This window comes from Callorhinus ursinus, unplaced genomic scaffold (genome assembly GCF_003265705.2).
Source record: "Callorhinus ursinus isolate GAN/ISIS: 27379988/994484 unplaced genomic scaffold, GSC_fseal_2.0 scaffold38, whole genome shotgun sequence".
Taxonomy (NCBI): Eukaryota; Metazoa; Chordata; class Mammalia; order Carnivora; family Otariidae; genus Callorhinus; species Callorhinus ursinus.
The window spans coordinates 4,960,219-4,975,304 of record NW_027397100.1 but is presented as its reverse complement, the minus strand read 5'-3'; the positions used below and the strand labels follow the sequence as shown (position 1 = coordinate 4,975,304).

The window sequence follows — 15,086 nt, the reverse complement described above, 5'->3', positions numbered from 1 at the left end:
TACCTGTCATTGGCCCACACATCTCAGTTCATGTAATCCTTGGAACTTTCCAGTTCAGACAAGATCACTTCCCTTTTGCACAGGTTGCAAGATTCATTGTATTTTCTGGGTTTACACACCCCCAGCACTAAAAGGCCCATTCAAGCCCATGTATGGCTCTGGCCCAGCGGTGCACTCTCTCAAGTTGGGAGGTCCTCAAGAAGCTTCTCACTCCATTTGCAGTTAACAGATGATAGCAACAGAGGCCTGGAGAGCAAAGTGAGCTGCCTGGAGTTGCGTAGTAGAGTGGAGGTGGAGTCAGGCAGAGAGCCCTCTTTCTTGACTTGGGCTCTAGTCCTTGTCTGCTACGTGAACTCCTGTGGACCTCCCTGAACTTTGGGTTCCCCAAATATATACAAAGGAACGCTTCCCCTGAATTTTCAAGGCCACACATATTAACAGATGATTGCATTAAGAGCCAGTAATGATCATGTTCTTACTATATGATGGGCACTGTTAAATCGTGTAACTTGGATTGACCCATCTCATCCTTGTGGCCATGCTATGGGGTTGTCCTCCACTGGTCCACTATATGGATGCAGAGATCAGCTATGGTCCCTGCTCTTCTGGGGCTCAAAGTTTAGTGGGGGAGACAAGCACACAGAAATCTCTGTGTATTTAAATAATAGTAATAACAGTAATAATATAAAACTCAGGTGAGGATTTGCTACTTGTCAGATTGTCATTTGGATTATTTGATTTTTTTTATAGCCACATGAAGTAAGGAGTATTATTATTTTTTTTTACAGATGAGGAAACTCAAGCTTAAAAGAGCTGGTGTGACTTTTAAGTGGAAGGGTTTTCAAAGGAGCTGAGCACAAGTTACTGAGATTCCAGAGCTAGTACTTTAAACATTCTCATATCACACCGTGTTATGTGTGAGTGTGGGTAACCACCTTGCACATGCCGGAACATCACTCTTGGTTTATGGTGAAAATAAAAGCCAAGGGCAAGAATGGTATTTACCCAGCCAGAGAATGTATGGTCTTTCAAGCCCGTTGTTGCAAAAGAAGCCAAGTTCAGTCTTGGATGGGCCACACTCTGATGTGCTATTTATAAGTTAACTCTTATCCGCTCGTTAAAGCCAGGCCTGTTCTGGGCAGCCCTCTGTTAAATCTGTTCCTGTTCCTTTATTATTCTCTTGCAAGCAGCACTGACAGCATTTCTTTTTAAAAATATTCTGTAAATCAGAGCCTTGCACTGAACTGATTTAGCCCCCACATCTCATTACATCTCAGACACCCCTTGGTCTTCTCATCCTTTCTTGTGGTCCCTGAGTTGGGGGTATCCTCCTCCTCCATCAAGGAACTCCTCTAGCTGGACCCTATATCCCATGGATTAAAGGCGATTAAATGAGATCATACGTATGGCATGGCTTTAAAACCATAAAGGGCTGCACAGATGCGAAGGGTTATTATTACGAGCCTTTCCTGTTAATGAGTATTAACGAACTAAGGTTGCAGATTCTTAATGCCACAGAGACCTAATATTAACCATATGGAAGCCTAATTTTCAAAGAGAATTAGAATGAACTGGGAGAAGAGGCAGAAAAAAATTTGGATTCGATTCCTTCTGCTTGTTCTCAGTATCTTCACTGCAATCTGCACGAAACTAAACAGTTGTGTGTTTACATAATGGTTTGTCTTTGTGTTTAGCTAATTGCTTTAGGATATCTACCCCCACATTATTCTGCATTTTCATGGTCTTTTTGAAAGGGACCTGGATTTTCTCTAACACTTAAGTACCATTTCTAATTTGAGCTTTGGGATACAAGGATGCTGGAATTGAGAGGAACATCAGAACTGAAACTAGTGCAAGTTTTTGGAAGTCAGGGAGTGGTTAGAGACCTTCAACTAGGTTGACTTCACTGAGCTGAGCCTTGAGATACTCCATGTAATGTTCTTGCACACAGCATGGCACAAAAGCCCAGAGTTAGATTTTATTACCATTATCAATTTTGAGTCTTTGACAGATACATCCGCTGGGTTTCAGATCACAAAGAGAGTCAAAGGGCATGCCCCGATTTTGGGTCTTTTTTTTCTGGATAGTGGGGAGCCACTGATGGTTCTTGAGTAGAGGCAGGGTATTGAGTGTTTTGAGCAGTTTGGGGGATTTTAACTGTGGCGGCTGGTATTGGAGGGGCTATGTATGATAAGTAGAGTCAGGGAGCAGGTATGAGGCAGTTCCAGTAATCTAAGAGAGAGAGCACTGATTGATGGGGGCCTGACGTGGGCAGGAGAAATGGACTAGGGGAGAAGGTTGAGATGTGAGAGATTTTTATATAGTTAGACTGGACAGGACTTGGTGACTCATCAGCTATGGGGGATGAGGGAGAGTGAGTACTCTTAAGAGTCTAGGTGATCCAAGGTTTCTGGTTTAGGTTACTGGGTGGATGGAGCCAATCAATATGGAGACAGGAGGAAGAGTTGTTTTGGGGAGAAAATGATGAGCTATGTGTATGGAGCCAGACCCTTCATTCCCGTGGTTGGCATGACTGTTGGGTTTCAGGACTATTTTAGGATAATTCCCCTTGTAGATAATTGTAATAAATTGTGCCCCAGAGACCCAAACAGAATATGACAAAGCAAAATGGAATTATAAAATGAGAAGAATCTCTGCTTCACGTTTTCCAAAAAGAAGTTAGACTTTGCCAATTCCTCCAACTGGGGGAAATTGTCAGGCTTTGAATATAACTTGTTTCCTTTTTAATGAGTCCCAGTTTGTAGACATATTGTACATGAACACAGGCACCCGGAGAAGCAACTGTGTGAACAGTGGAGGGTGGGGGGGTGCCATGCACAGAGCCTGAGTGCTTTGGAGGAGGAAGATGGGAGGCAGTAATGGGGCAAGAAGAGGGTAGTGCTAGTAGGTCAGGAATAAGGTAGGTTACAAGTGTGGGGCGGGGGTAGGGGGGGGGGGCCCTCAGAGGTCGTTGAAGAGACTATGATGAAATGACAGGCCAAGTTAGAGGAAATAGGAGCTGGTGGAACACAGAAGGTCTTCAGTGGGAGTAGTTGCCAGTACCCAAGGGAGAGCTGTAGATTTAGGAGAGGGCTGTCTGCCAGGGGCTGTGGAGTTGGGTAGGGAAAGGCAGCCATGACCCACTCTGGGCCAGCAGAGAGGGAGCTGGAAAAGAAGTGCCTTGAATTTTCTTTACTTCTATCCCTTTATCTCCTGCCTGTGTCTCCCATTGGTCAAGCCCAGCCAAAACCAGAGAAAGATTTTGGTGATCGAGCCCACAGAAATCATTCTCTAGGGATTCATGGCAGAGTAGAGAGTGGGGGGCAGGGATGGGTAAGCAGAGAATATCCCCCCAGAAGACCCAAGCTCAGACCTCTTCCCTTGCTTAGTCTTCTTGCTCTTCTAAGCCAAACCATGGACCTATCTTGGCTACCACACTTTCTGCAGCCCCAGCTCTTTGGGGCTTTGGCTTCTCCATCCAATTTTTTTTTGTTGTTGTTAATCCCCATACATCATTAGTTTTTGATGTGTAGTGTTCCATGATTCATTGTTTGTGCATAACACCCAGTACTCCACGCAGAACGTGCCCTCTTTAATACCCATCACCAGGCTAACCCATCCCCCCAACCCCCTCCCCTCTAGAAACCTCAGTATATTTTTGTCTCTCATGGTTTGTCTCCCCCTCCGAGTTACTCCCCTTCATTCTTCCCCTCCTGCTATCTTCTTCTTCTTCTTCTTCTTAACATATATTGCATTATTTGTTTCAGAAGTACTGATCTGTGATTCGCCAGTCTTGCACAATTCACAGCGCTCACCATAGCACATACCCTCCCCAATGTCTGTCACCCAGCCACCCCATCCCTCCCACCCCCACCACTCAGCAACCCTCAGTTTGTTTCCCGAGGTTAAAAATTCCTCATATCAGCGAGGTCATATGATACATGTCTTTCTCTGATTGACTTATTTCACTCAGCATAACACCCTCCAGTTCCATCCATGTCGTTTCAAATGGCAAGATCTCATTCCTTTTCATGGCTGCATAATATTACCACATCTTCTTTATCCGTTCATCTGTCGATGGACATCTTGGCTCTTTCCACAGTTTGGCTATTGCAGACATTGCTGCTATAAACATTGGGGTGCACGTACCCCTTTGGATCCCTACATTTGTATCTTTGTGGTAAATACCCAGTAGTGCAATTGCTAGATCGTAGGGTAGCTCTATTTTCAACTGTTTGAGGAACCTCCATACTGTTTTCCAGAGGGGTTGCACCACCTTGCATTCCCACCAACAGTGTAGGAGGGTTCCCCTTTCTCCACATCCCCGCCAACATCTGTCGTTTCCTGACTTGTTAATTCTAGCCATTCTGACTGGTGGGAGGTGGTATCTCATTGAGGTTTTGATTTGGATTTCCCTGATGCCGAGCGATATGGAGCACTTTTTCATGTGTCTGTTGGCCATTTGGATGTCTTCTTTGGAAAAATGTCTGTTCATGTCTTCTGCCCATTTCTTGATTGGATTATTTGTTCTTTGGGTGTTGAGTTTGATAAGTTCTTTATAGATTTTGGATACTAGCCCTTTATCTGATATGTCGTTTGCAAATATTTTCTCCCATTCTGTCGGTTGTCTTTTGGTTTTGTGGACTGTTTCTTTTGCTGTGCAAAAGCTTTTTATCTTGATGAAATCCCAATAGTTCATTTTTGCCCTTGCGTCCCTTGCCTTTGGCGATGTTTCTAGGAAGAAGTTGCTGCGGCTGAGGTTGAAGAGGTTGCTGCCTGTGTTCTTTAGGATTTGGATGGACTTCTCTCTCACGTTTAGGTCTTTCAACCATTTGGAGTCTATATTTGTATGTGGTGTAAGGAAATGGTCCAGTTTCATTCTTCTGCATGTGGCTGTCCAATTTTCGCAACACCATTTGTTGAAGAGACTGTCTTTTTGCCATTGGACATTCTTTCCTGCTTTGTCAAAGATAAGTTGACCATAGAGTGGAGGGTCCATTTCTGGGCTCTCGATTCTGTTCCATTGATCTATGTGTCTGTTTTTGTGCCACTACCATACTGTCTTGATGATGACAGCTTTGTAATATAGCTGGAAGTCTGCAATTGTGATGCCGCCAGCTTTGCTTTTCTTTTTCAATATTTCTCTGGCTATTTGGGGTCTCTTCTGGTTCTATACAATTTTAGGATTATTTGTTCCATTTCTTTGAAAAAAGTGGATGGTATTTTGATGGGGATTGCATTGAATGTGTAGATTGCTCTAGGTAGCATTGACATCTTCACAATGTTGGTTCTTCCAATCCATGAGCATGGAACGTTTTTCCATTTCTTTGTGTCTTCTTCAATTTCTTTCTTGAGTATTTTATAGTTTTCTGAGTATCCCAAAGATTTTGAACAGTTGTGTTTTCATTTTCATTGGTTTCCATGAATTTTTTAAATTCTTCTTTAATTTCTTGGTTGACCCATTCATTCTTTAGTAGGATGCTCTTTAGCCTCCATGTATTTGAGTTCTTTCCGACTTTCCTCTTGTGGTTGAGTTCTAGTTTCAAAGCATTGTGGTCTGAAAATATGCAGGGAATGATCCCAATCTTTTGGTACCGGTGGAGACCTGATTTGTGACCTAGGATGTGATCAATTCTGGAGAATGTTCCATGGGCACTAGAGAAGAATGTGTATTCCATTGCTTTGGGATGGAACGTTCTGAATATGTCTGTGAAGTCCATTTGGTCCAGTGTTTCAGTTAAAGTCTTTATTTCCTTGTTGATCTTTTGCTTAGATTATCTGTCCATTTCAGTTAGGGGTTGTTAAAGTCCCCCACTATTATTGTATTGTTGTCAATGTGTTTCTTTGCTTTTGTTATTAATTGTCTTATAAAAGTGGCTGCTCCCATGTTAGGGGCATAGATATTTAGAATTGTTAGATCTTCTTGTTGGATAGACCCTTTAAGTAAGATATAGTGTCCTTCTTCATCTCTTATTACAGTCTTTGTTTTAAAATCTAATTTGTCTGATATAAGAATTTCCACCCCAGCTTTCTTTTGGTGTCCATTAGCATGGTAAATGGTTTTCCACCCCCTCTCTTTCAATCTGGGGGTGTCTTTGGGTCTAAAATGAGTCTCTTGCAGAGAGCATATGGATGGGTCTTGTTTTTTATTTTTTTTTATTTTTTTATTTTATTTTATTTTATTTATTTGAGAGAGAGAGAGAGAATGAGAGATAGAAAGCACGAGAGGGAAGAGGTTCAGAGGGAGAAGCAGACTCCCCGCTGAGCAGGAAGCCCGATGCGGGACTCGATCCCGGGACTCCAGGATCATGACCTGAGCCGAAGGCAGTCGCTTAACCAACTGAGCCACCCAGGCACCCGGGTCTTGTTTTTTAATCCAATCTGATAGCCTGTGTCTTTTGATTGGGGCATTGAGCCCATTTACATTCAGGGTAACTATTGAAAGGTATGAATTTAGTGCCATTGTATTGCCTGTAAGGTGACTGTGACTGTATATTGTCTGTGTTCTTTTCTCATCTATGCTGCTTTTATGCTCTCTTTGCTTAGAGGACCCCTTTCAATATTTCTTTTAGGGCTGGTTTTGTGTTTGCAAATTCCTTTAGTTTTTGTTTGTCCTGGAAGCTTTTTACCTCTCCTTCTATTTTCAATGACAGCCTTGCTGGATATAGTATTCTTGGCTGCATATTTTTCTCGTTTAGTGCTCTGAAGATATGATGCCATTCCTCTCTGGCCTGCCAGGTCTCTGTGGATAGGTCTGTTGCCAATCTAATGTTTCTACCATGGTAGGTTACATATCTCTTCTCCCGAGCTGCTTTCAGGATTTTCTCTTTGTCTCTGAGACTCGTAGGTTTTACTTTTAGATGTCGGGTGTTGACCTATTTTTATTGATTTTGAGAGGGGTTCTCTGTGCCTCCTGGATTTTGATGCCTGTTTCCTTCCTCACATTAGGGAAGTTCTCTGCTATAATTTGCTCCAATATACCTTCTGCCCCTCTCTCTCTTTCTTCTTCTTCTGGGATCCCAATTATTCTAATGTTGTTTCATCTTATCATATCGCTTATCTCTCGAATTCTGCCCTCGTGATCCTGTAGTTGTTTCTCTTTTTCTCAGCCTCTTTATTTTCCATCATTTGGTCTTCTATATCGCTGATTCTCTCTTCTGCCTCATTTATCCTAGCAGTTAGTGCCCCCATGTTTGATTGCACCTCATTAATAGCCTTTTTGATTTCGACTTGGTTAGACTTTAGTTCTTTTATTTCTCCAGAAAGCGTTTCTCTAATAACTTCCATGCTTTTTTCAAGCCCAGCTAGTATCTTTAATGTCATGATTCTGAACTCTAGGTCTGACATTGTACTAATGTCAGTATTGAGTAGGTCCCTGGCAGACGGTACTAGCTCTTGTTCTTTTTGCTGAGGTGATTTTTTTCATCTTGTAATTTCCAGAGGAGAACAGATAAATGAGAGAACAAAATGCTAACAGGTTAACAACGTCCCCAGCAAATATACTGTATACAAATCAGAAAAGACCTGAAACCAGGGGACAAGAAAGGGAAAGAAAGAAAAAAGAAAGAGAAAAAAAAGAAAAAGATAAAAGAAAGAAAAACAGAACAAAACAAAAAAAACAGACTCTGATCAAATATGATCAGGCTAGTGCATAGATCAGTGCCATACACTAGATTTTGGCTGTATTTTGGTCTGTTAGAAGAAAGTTCCTCCTAAAATTTTAAAGGAAGAAAGACATATATATACAAAATAAGGGTTGATAAATGAAGGGATGGAAGATGATTGTAAAGATGAAAGTTATAAAAGGTTTTATAAACGGAATTGATAAGAAGTTGTTTGAAAGAAGAAAGAAGATTAAAAAAGATAAAAGAAAAAAATGGGAGAGACTTTGATCAAGCAGGAGACTAGAACAAAGCCATACACTAGTGATTTAGGGTATATTTTCATCTGTTAGAAGAAACTGTATATCAAAATTTTAAAGAGAGAACAACTTATATATATATGCCAAAAATAAGGGTAACTACTATGAAGGGATAAAATATGACTCTAAAAATGAAAAATAAAAGATGTTTTTTTAAAAAAGGGATTGATAAAGTGTTGGTTGAAAAAGGGAAAAAGAAAAATTCAAAAAAACAGTTAAAAAAAATTAACTTTGAAAAACTAATGAATCATGGTAAAAAAAAAGCCATGAATTCTATGTGCAGTATTCCCCTAGCGCTGGAGTTCTCCCATTCTCCTTGATCGGTAAACTTGGTCTTGGCTTGCCGGCTGTTCGTGCTGATCTTCTGGGGGAGGGGCCTGTTGCCGTGGTTCCCAAATGTCTTTGCCGGAGGCAGAATTGCCCCGCCTTGTGAGTTCGGGCTAAGCAAGGTGCTTGGGTTTGCTCTCAGGAGCTTTTGTTCCCTGCAAGCTCTCCCTACAGCTTTGGAGGACCAGGGTGAAAATGGTGGACTCCCAGTCTCTGCCCAGAGGACCCGATAACTCGGGGCCCCGCTCCTCAGTCGCCCCCAGAGGAAAGCATTCAGTCACTCCCATCTCCCTGGTCTCTGGCCGCACTCCATGCTCTCCCAGCCTGTGACGGAGCGTTTCTATCTCTGGCACCCGACACCGTGTGGAGTCTCCAAACCTAGCAGATCCCTGCGGTGCACTCCTGCGCCGCTCCTCCTGGGGGAGGGAGGGGAGTCTCCCCGGCTCTGATGCTTGTTGGATCCCTGCTGGAGGTGCAGTGGCCCAAGTGGGCCACGGATCACAGTTTATGGCAACCCTGAGCTGCGAGCCCGCGCCTCGGCTCCGTCTCTGCAGCCGGCCTCCCCGCTCGGATACCCGGGAGCTCTGCCGCACTCAGGCACCCCCGGTCTTTCTGTGACCCCTGGGGTCCTGAGTCCACACTATCCCGCGAGGTTTCCACCTCCTGCTTAGCCACTGGAGTGATGTCCCTCAGTGGAACCGACTTCTAAAAGTTCCAATTTTGTGCTCCGTGGCTCTATCACTTGTCAGAAGCGGCCCACGGAGGCCCTCTCCCCCGCCGTCTATCCTTCTGAATATTGCCTCGGATTCACTTCTCTGCACGTCCTACCTTCCAGTAAGTGGTCGCTTCTCTGTTCAGAGAGTTGTTGCTACTCTCTTCTTCGATCTCCTGTTGAGTTCATAAGTGTTCAGAATGGTTTGGTCCCCATTCAGCTGAATTCCTGAGACCAGACGAAAGCCAGGTCTCCTACTCCTCCGCCATCTTGCTCCGCCCCCCTCTCCATCCATTTTTACCCGTCAGTATCACCCTCATACCAGCCATCCCTTGGTGATATGCCAAGTTTTCATCTTTGCCTGACCTTCAAAAACCGAAGCCACCTGGGGAGATCCCTATCTATGCATATGCTCATCACTCTCTCCAGGGCCACAAATGATCAGACTGGGGCTCTGAGAATTGCCCATCTTCTCTGTCACAGCCTACGCCAATCTTTATCTGGACTTTCTGAAAGCTTCTTTAACTTTCAGGGTATGTGTCCAACATTTTCTTGGCCATTAAGAATTCTGAGCTGATGGGGTCACTTTCCCTCAAGGCTCCTGTCACTTACACTTTGCCAACTAGTTCCTCTTTGCTGGTCATAATTAGGGCTGAAGAAGCAGGTCTGCTGGGAGGTGGGATAGTGAGGGAGAGAAGCTGAGAGCTTTTTCAATTCTCTGTTCTTTGATAAGTTGTGGAGCAAGCAAGTTAAGCTTCTATCCCTTCCAGAGCTGGTCTGTACTGGCCCCTGCTTGAACTCTCTTGCAATCCCTGAAACCCTGTCTTAATTTCAGGCAAACCCCAGTATCTGCTCTCGGACTCCCTGACAGATATCACAGCCTGCCCACCATGTGCCTAAATCTTAGGAACTCCAAATGTTGCATCTTTGCAGCCCCTAGTCATTGTGAGAATCCAGACCAACTCCAAACATTAACCACCTCACCGCCTTATTCTTTAATGTCTCCTTCAGGTTCATCAATCCGTGGTAGACAGAAAAATGACATGCCCCTACCCCCCAGGATGCCCATGACCTAATCCCTGGAATCTGTGCATGTTACCCCACATGGCAAAAGAGACTTGTAGATGTGATTAAGTTAAGGATCTGGAGATGGGATGATAATCCTGGATTATCAAGGTGGGCCCAATGTCATCACAAGGGTGTTTATAAAGGGAGGCAGAAGGATCACATTCAGAGAGGGTGATTTGAGGATAGAGGCAGAGGCTGGAGTACTGCCATTGTTGGAAGGGCCTTGAGTCAAGGAATGTGGGTAGCCTCTAGAAACTGGAAGAGACAAGGGATGGATACTCTCCTGGAGACTCCAGAAGCAGCAGAGCCTGGCTGACACTTTGATTTTAGCTTTGTAAGACCCATTTTCAGACTTCTGACCTTCATTAACTGTAGGAGATTTGTGTTGTACCACTAAATTTGTGGAATTTGTTACAGCAACAATAGGAAACTAATACATATTGCTATTCAAAGTGTGGTCTACGGCACTGCCAATACCTGGGAGCTCTTTAGAAACCAAGAACCTCAGATCCCACCCCAGACCTACTGAATCAGTATCTTCAGTTCAATGTCAAACCCAGGTGATTCCCATCCATGTTACTATGTATGCTTTAATTTTCTCCTGGGGTCCCTGACTGCAAATTTAATTCCAGTTTGAATCAATCCAGATTAGGTGGGGCCCAGCCCAAGGGAAGGAAACAGGTTTGCTGAGAGATGGAAGAAAAAACGAGCCCTTTCCGCCACTCTATTGTCCAGCTCACTTTTATCTAAGGCCAAGAGAGGACCTGATTTTTAAAAATCATTTTAACTTTTTAATTTATTTAATTTATTCTTTTTTCATGGTGCTGCAGTTAGAAGTAAATCTTTGATTCTGAAATTATTGTCATCAATCACTGACCTATCCTCAGCACATTTGTTAAGGGACCAACTGTATAACCAGCCCTGACTAACCGATGAACTAGAGGCAGCAGCATTTTACAGGAATGATAAAATAGGACTTGTCTCAGTTGTGGAAATTAGAACTGCAGGCTGCCCATCCAACACCAATGTGAACTCTTTTAATTCCCGCTCTGGCTGTGGTCTGGTTAGGCAGATGGATCCAGGTCCATCAACGGCTATGAAACAAAGGGAAAAACCCCATACATTATGGAAGGCCAGCACCAGATCAGAATATGTATTAGGAGATGAACCCCTAATACATACTCTCTCCTAGAATATCTCTGTGACATGTAACAAATCTGTCTCAAGACAAGAAGGTTGTTATATTCATTTTTTTTTTTTTTTTTTTTGGCGAGTATAAGAAGCAATCATCCCACATAGCCTAGGAGGAAGGATAGAGATCCCTCCAATGGACAGTACTGGGGGTGCTGTTCCTGCTGCCCCAGTTAATGGGACCATCTGGTTCCAGACCCAGCCCCTCCTAATTTTATTTCCATTTGCCTGTTGAAGTTGTAACTCCAGTTCTGGGATTGCCAGAATATCCTGAATTCCCCACAAAAGTTCTCTTAAGAGGTAAGCATTAATAAAATTGTCTGGGAAGCCATGAGTTCTCTTCTTCCCAAGATGTTGCTATAACAAGAGATCCCTGTTGATTGTCAGCCAGCATCACACGGGTTACCTCCTGGATCTTGCGTGGGAAGGAGTGCCTCAGTGCTCTGGTTTGAAACAGGTTTCCATGATAATTGACACCAAATGAGCACACAGGCAGAGCTCCTTGTCTTCCAAATTTGAAACCCACATTAGCTAATTAATTCTAATTAGAGGCTGACAGTTCCATGTGGCACAGTGAGCATGTAATAAGTGGGATTTTTCCTTTGTGTTTTGACAAGTTAATTAATGAAAATGGGCCTGGGGACTTCTTTCCAGGCCTATGACCCAGCTAGGCACTAGAAGGTACCCCTTTCTTGGAAAATAATTTTGGGGTTGTGGGAAGCTTGCATGATGGCCCCATAGGAAGCCCACCCATTGACAACAGTGCCTTGATGTATTATTCCACAAACATGTAGTGAGCACCTACACTGGCTGAGAACTGGGCTAGGTGCTGAAAGAAACACCATCCCCACTCTTTAGAGTCTCAAAGTCTAGTTGGGGAAGTGCAAATAAACCAACAGAATCCAATGGCATCTTAGCCAAAGCAGTAAGATAAGAAAAAAAAGATGCAAATATTAGAAAGGAAGATTCAAAGTGTCATGATTTGTATGAATTAATTTATATGAATTCATACATATGAATGAATTTATATTAATTTATATGTAATTCTGGAAAAAGCAAAATTACAGTGATGGAGAAAAGATCAGGGGTTGCAGTAGCTGGGGAAGGGAGGAAGTACTGCCTAAAAAGAGGCAATAAAAAGGAATTGTTTGGAATTGCTCTGTAAGCTGACTGCGGTGGCAGTTACGCAAATCTATATATCTGTTGAAACTCCTAGGACTGTACACCAAAAAAGATCCAATTTTCCTGTATATTATTTCTAAAAGCACAAGAAAAAATAGACTACAGCTACATGTACAACACTTATCCCTCTTGCAGTGTTGAGGGAAAAAACAAATTTGTTTTATATTGTTTTAGTTTTCAAACAGTTTTGAAGAGTGTCTTTAAAAAGTAACCCTTAGCTAAGTATGCATATATATGTGTTTTTATAACGTGAAGATTTTTTGAATTCATGCATAAAATGATTGAAGCAAACCAACAAAGAAAGGATTGTATCCTTCAATCCATTCAAAAATAAATTAACATGAAAATGTGGAATTTAGGTTCAGCATTAGGGACAGTGGGAAAGAGAATTGTCACGGCATTTGAAACTCGGATTCTGCTTGTTCCTGAGCTCCTGTATTTTGTGAGGTGCTTCAATATCCCTATAATAAATTTACCATGCTTGTTTAAACTCAAAGTCATGATTTATAGATGACATGCTGTTTTCTTAGAAAATTCAACAGATTCAGCTAAAAGCAGTTGATGCTAATAAGAGAGTTCAATAAGGTAACTGGATACAAGATGAACATGAAGAAAAAATAGCATTCCTATCGATCAGAAGCATGTAATTAGAAAATGTAATATATAAAAGGCCCTCATTCATAACAGCAACAATGACAAAAAAGATAAAACTCTTTGAGATTAACTAGAAATATGCCAGATTTATATAAAGGCAATTATAAAACTTTCCTGAAGGCCATGAAGAATGGCCAGAATCAGTGAAGAGACATATTGTGGACCTAAATGGGAAGAGTCAATCAATAGTTTAAAGAAGTCAGTCCTTCCCAGATTAATGTGTACAGCTAATGTAATATCCATAAAATGTGCATGAATAAAAGCATGGAAGATATGAGAGTGGATTGCTTGGAATGCAAGCCGTGTAGGTGGGCTGTGGAATTGGTGGTGAAGAGTGGCAAGGTATTTACTTGGGACTTGGGACTAGATCATGAAGTCTCTTGGCTGTGAGACCAAAGACTATGGCCTTCATATGACAGCCAATAAGAAGCTCTTGATGATTTTAATCAGTCCCCAATAAGATCAGAATTATGTTTGAGAAATACATCTTGACTGAGATGGAGGATTGAAGGGAAGGGTGGGATTGAAGGCAAGGGACTTGCTAGGAGGCTATTAAAAGGAATGTTCTAAAATGACTGTCCTCTTGGCCCAAAGGAGTTTCTCATTGAATGTTGGTGCCCTTCCTGTCCCTCCCATATCCTCCTCCTTCCCTGAAGCAAAAGTTCAGAGAAGAGATGAACAAGTACAGTTGTCCTGAGAGGGGTGGGGTATTTTCTGTAAACCTGGCAACTGTAGGCTTGGTTTGGTCAATGGGAAGTGTTTTTTATTATTTAATTTTTTAAAGTTTTTATTGTTATGTTAATCACCATACGTTACATCATTAGTTCTTGATGTAGGGTTCCATGATTCATTGTTTGTGCATAACACCCCGTGCTCCACGCAGAATGTGCCCTCTTTAATACCCATCACCAGGCTAACCCATCCCCCCACCCCCCTCCCTTCTAGAACCCTCAGTTTGTTTTTCAGAGTCCATCATCTCTCATGGTTCGTCTCCCCCTCCGATTTACTACCCTTCATTCTTCCCCTCCTGCTATCTTCTTCTTTTATTTTTTTCTTAACATATATTGCATTATTTGTTTCAGAGGTGCAGATCTGTGATTCAACAGTCTTGCACAATTCACAGCACTCACCGTAGCACATACCCTCCCCAATGTCTATCACCCAGCCACCCCATCCCTCCCACCCCCCACCACTCCAGCAACCCTCAGTTTGTTTCCTGAGATTAAGAATTCCTCATATCAGTGAGGTCATATGATACATGTCTTTCTCTGATTGACTTATTTCACTCAGCATAACACCCTCCAGTTCCATCCACTCGTTGCAAATGGCAAGATCTCATTCCTTTTGATGACTGCATAATATTCGGTCAATGGGAAGGGTTTTTAAGGAAGATGCCAAGGTTTGGAGTCTGGAAACAGGTGGACAGTATCGATAAATGCTACTTTCCATTGGGCATTTACTATTTGTGAGATAAGAGCTAGTATTGTCCCCATTTTTTTCCCAGGAGGTGACTGAGGCTCAGAGAGGTTACATACCCAAGGAGCTGAGACTGGATATAGCCTGTGTGTCCCGCGCATCACTGCTGTCCTTGTACCTGGCAGAGAGTTCGGTAAATGTTTGTTATCTTAAGTCAAATTACCAGATGTTGTTTCTCTGGGAATTTACTGGCTGTGGGTTGGCTGATGCCTCATCTTCATCAGTAAATCCTCTTCCCTCCCATAAATAAGTCATCATCTGGCAAAGAGGGGCAGAGAAGGGTCTAGTAGGAGGGGTAGGGAGATGGGAACAGGAAGGAAAGGGCTGAGTAATGGTACTCGATGTGTTTCTATAAATTAGGAACCACCCAGCTTGCCACTGACCCAGGCATCTTTATCAATTTGCTCCTCCACGCCCTGCCAACCTAGCACAATAAAGCTTCCTGTCCATTTCAGGCTTAATCACGCAGAACGTAAATCCCTCAGCAGAGAGGCAGCTGTGAGGGCTGGGGTGCCATCAGAAGACAGTTCATTTTTATCTTCTGGCACGTAATGA

The 15,086-nt window shown here is 42.8% G+C and overlaps 1 long non-coding RNA gene across 1 annotated transcript in view; it reads left to right on the top strand.

The window, feature by feature from the left end:
- LOC141370557 (uncharacterized) overlaps nucleotides 1–14,649 on the top strand; it is a 96,343-nt gene extending 81,694 nt beyond the window's left edge. The window contains exon 4 of the long non-coding RNA XR_012374679.1: nucleotides 14,560–14,649. This is a non-coding gene — a long non-coding RNA (uncharacterized lncRNA). The remainder of the gene's footprint in view (nucleotides 1–14,559) is intronic.
- The last annotated feature ends 437 nt before the right edge of the window (nucleotides 14,650–15,086 follow it).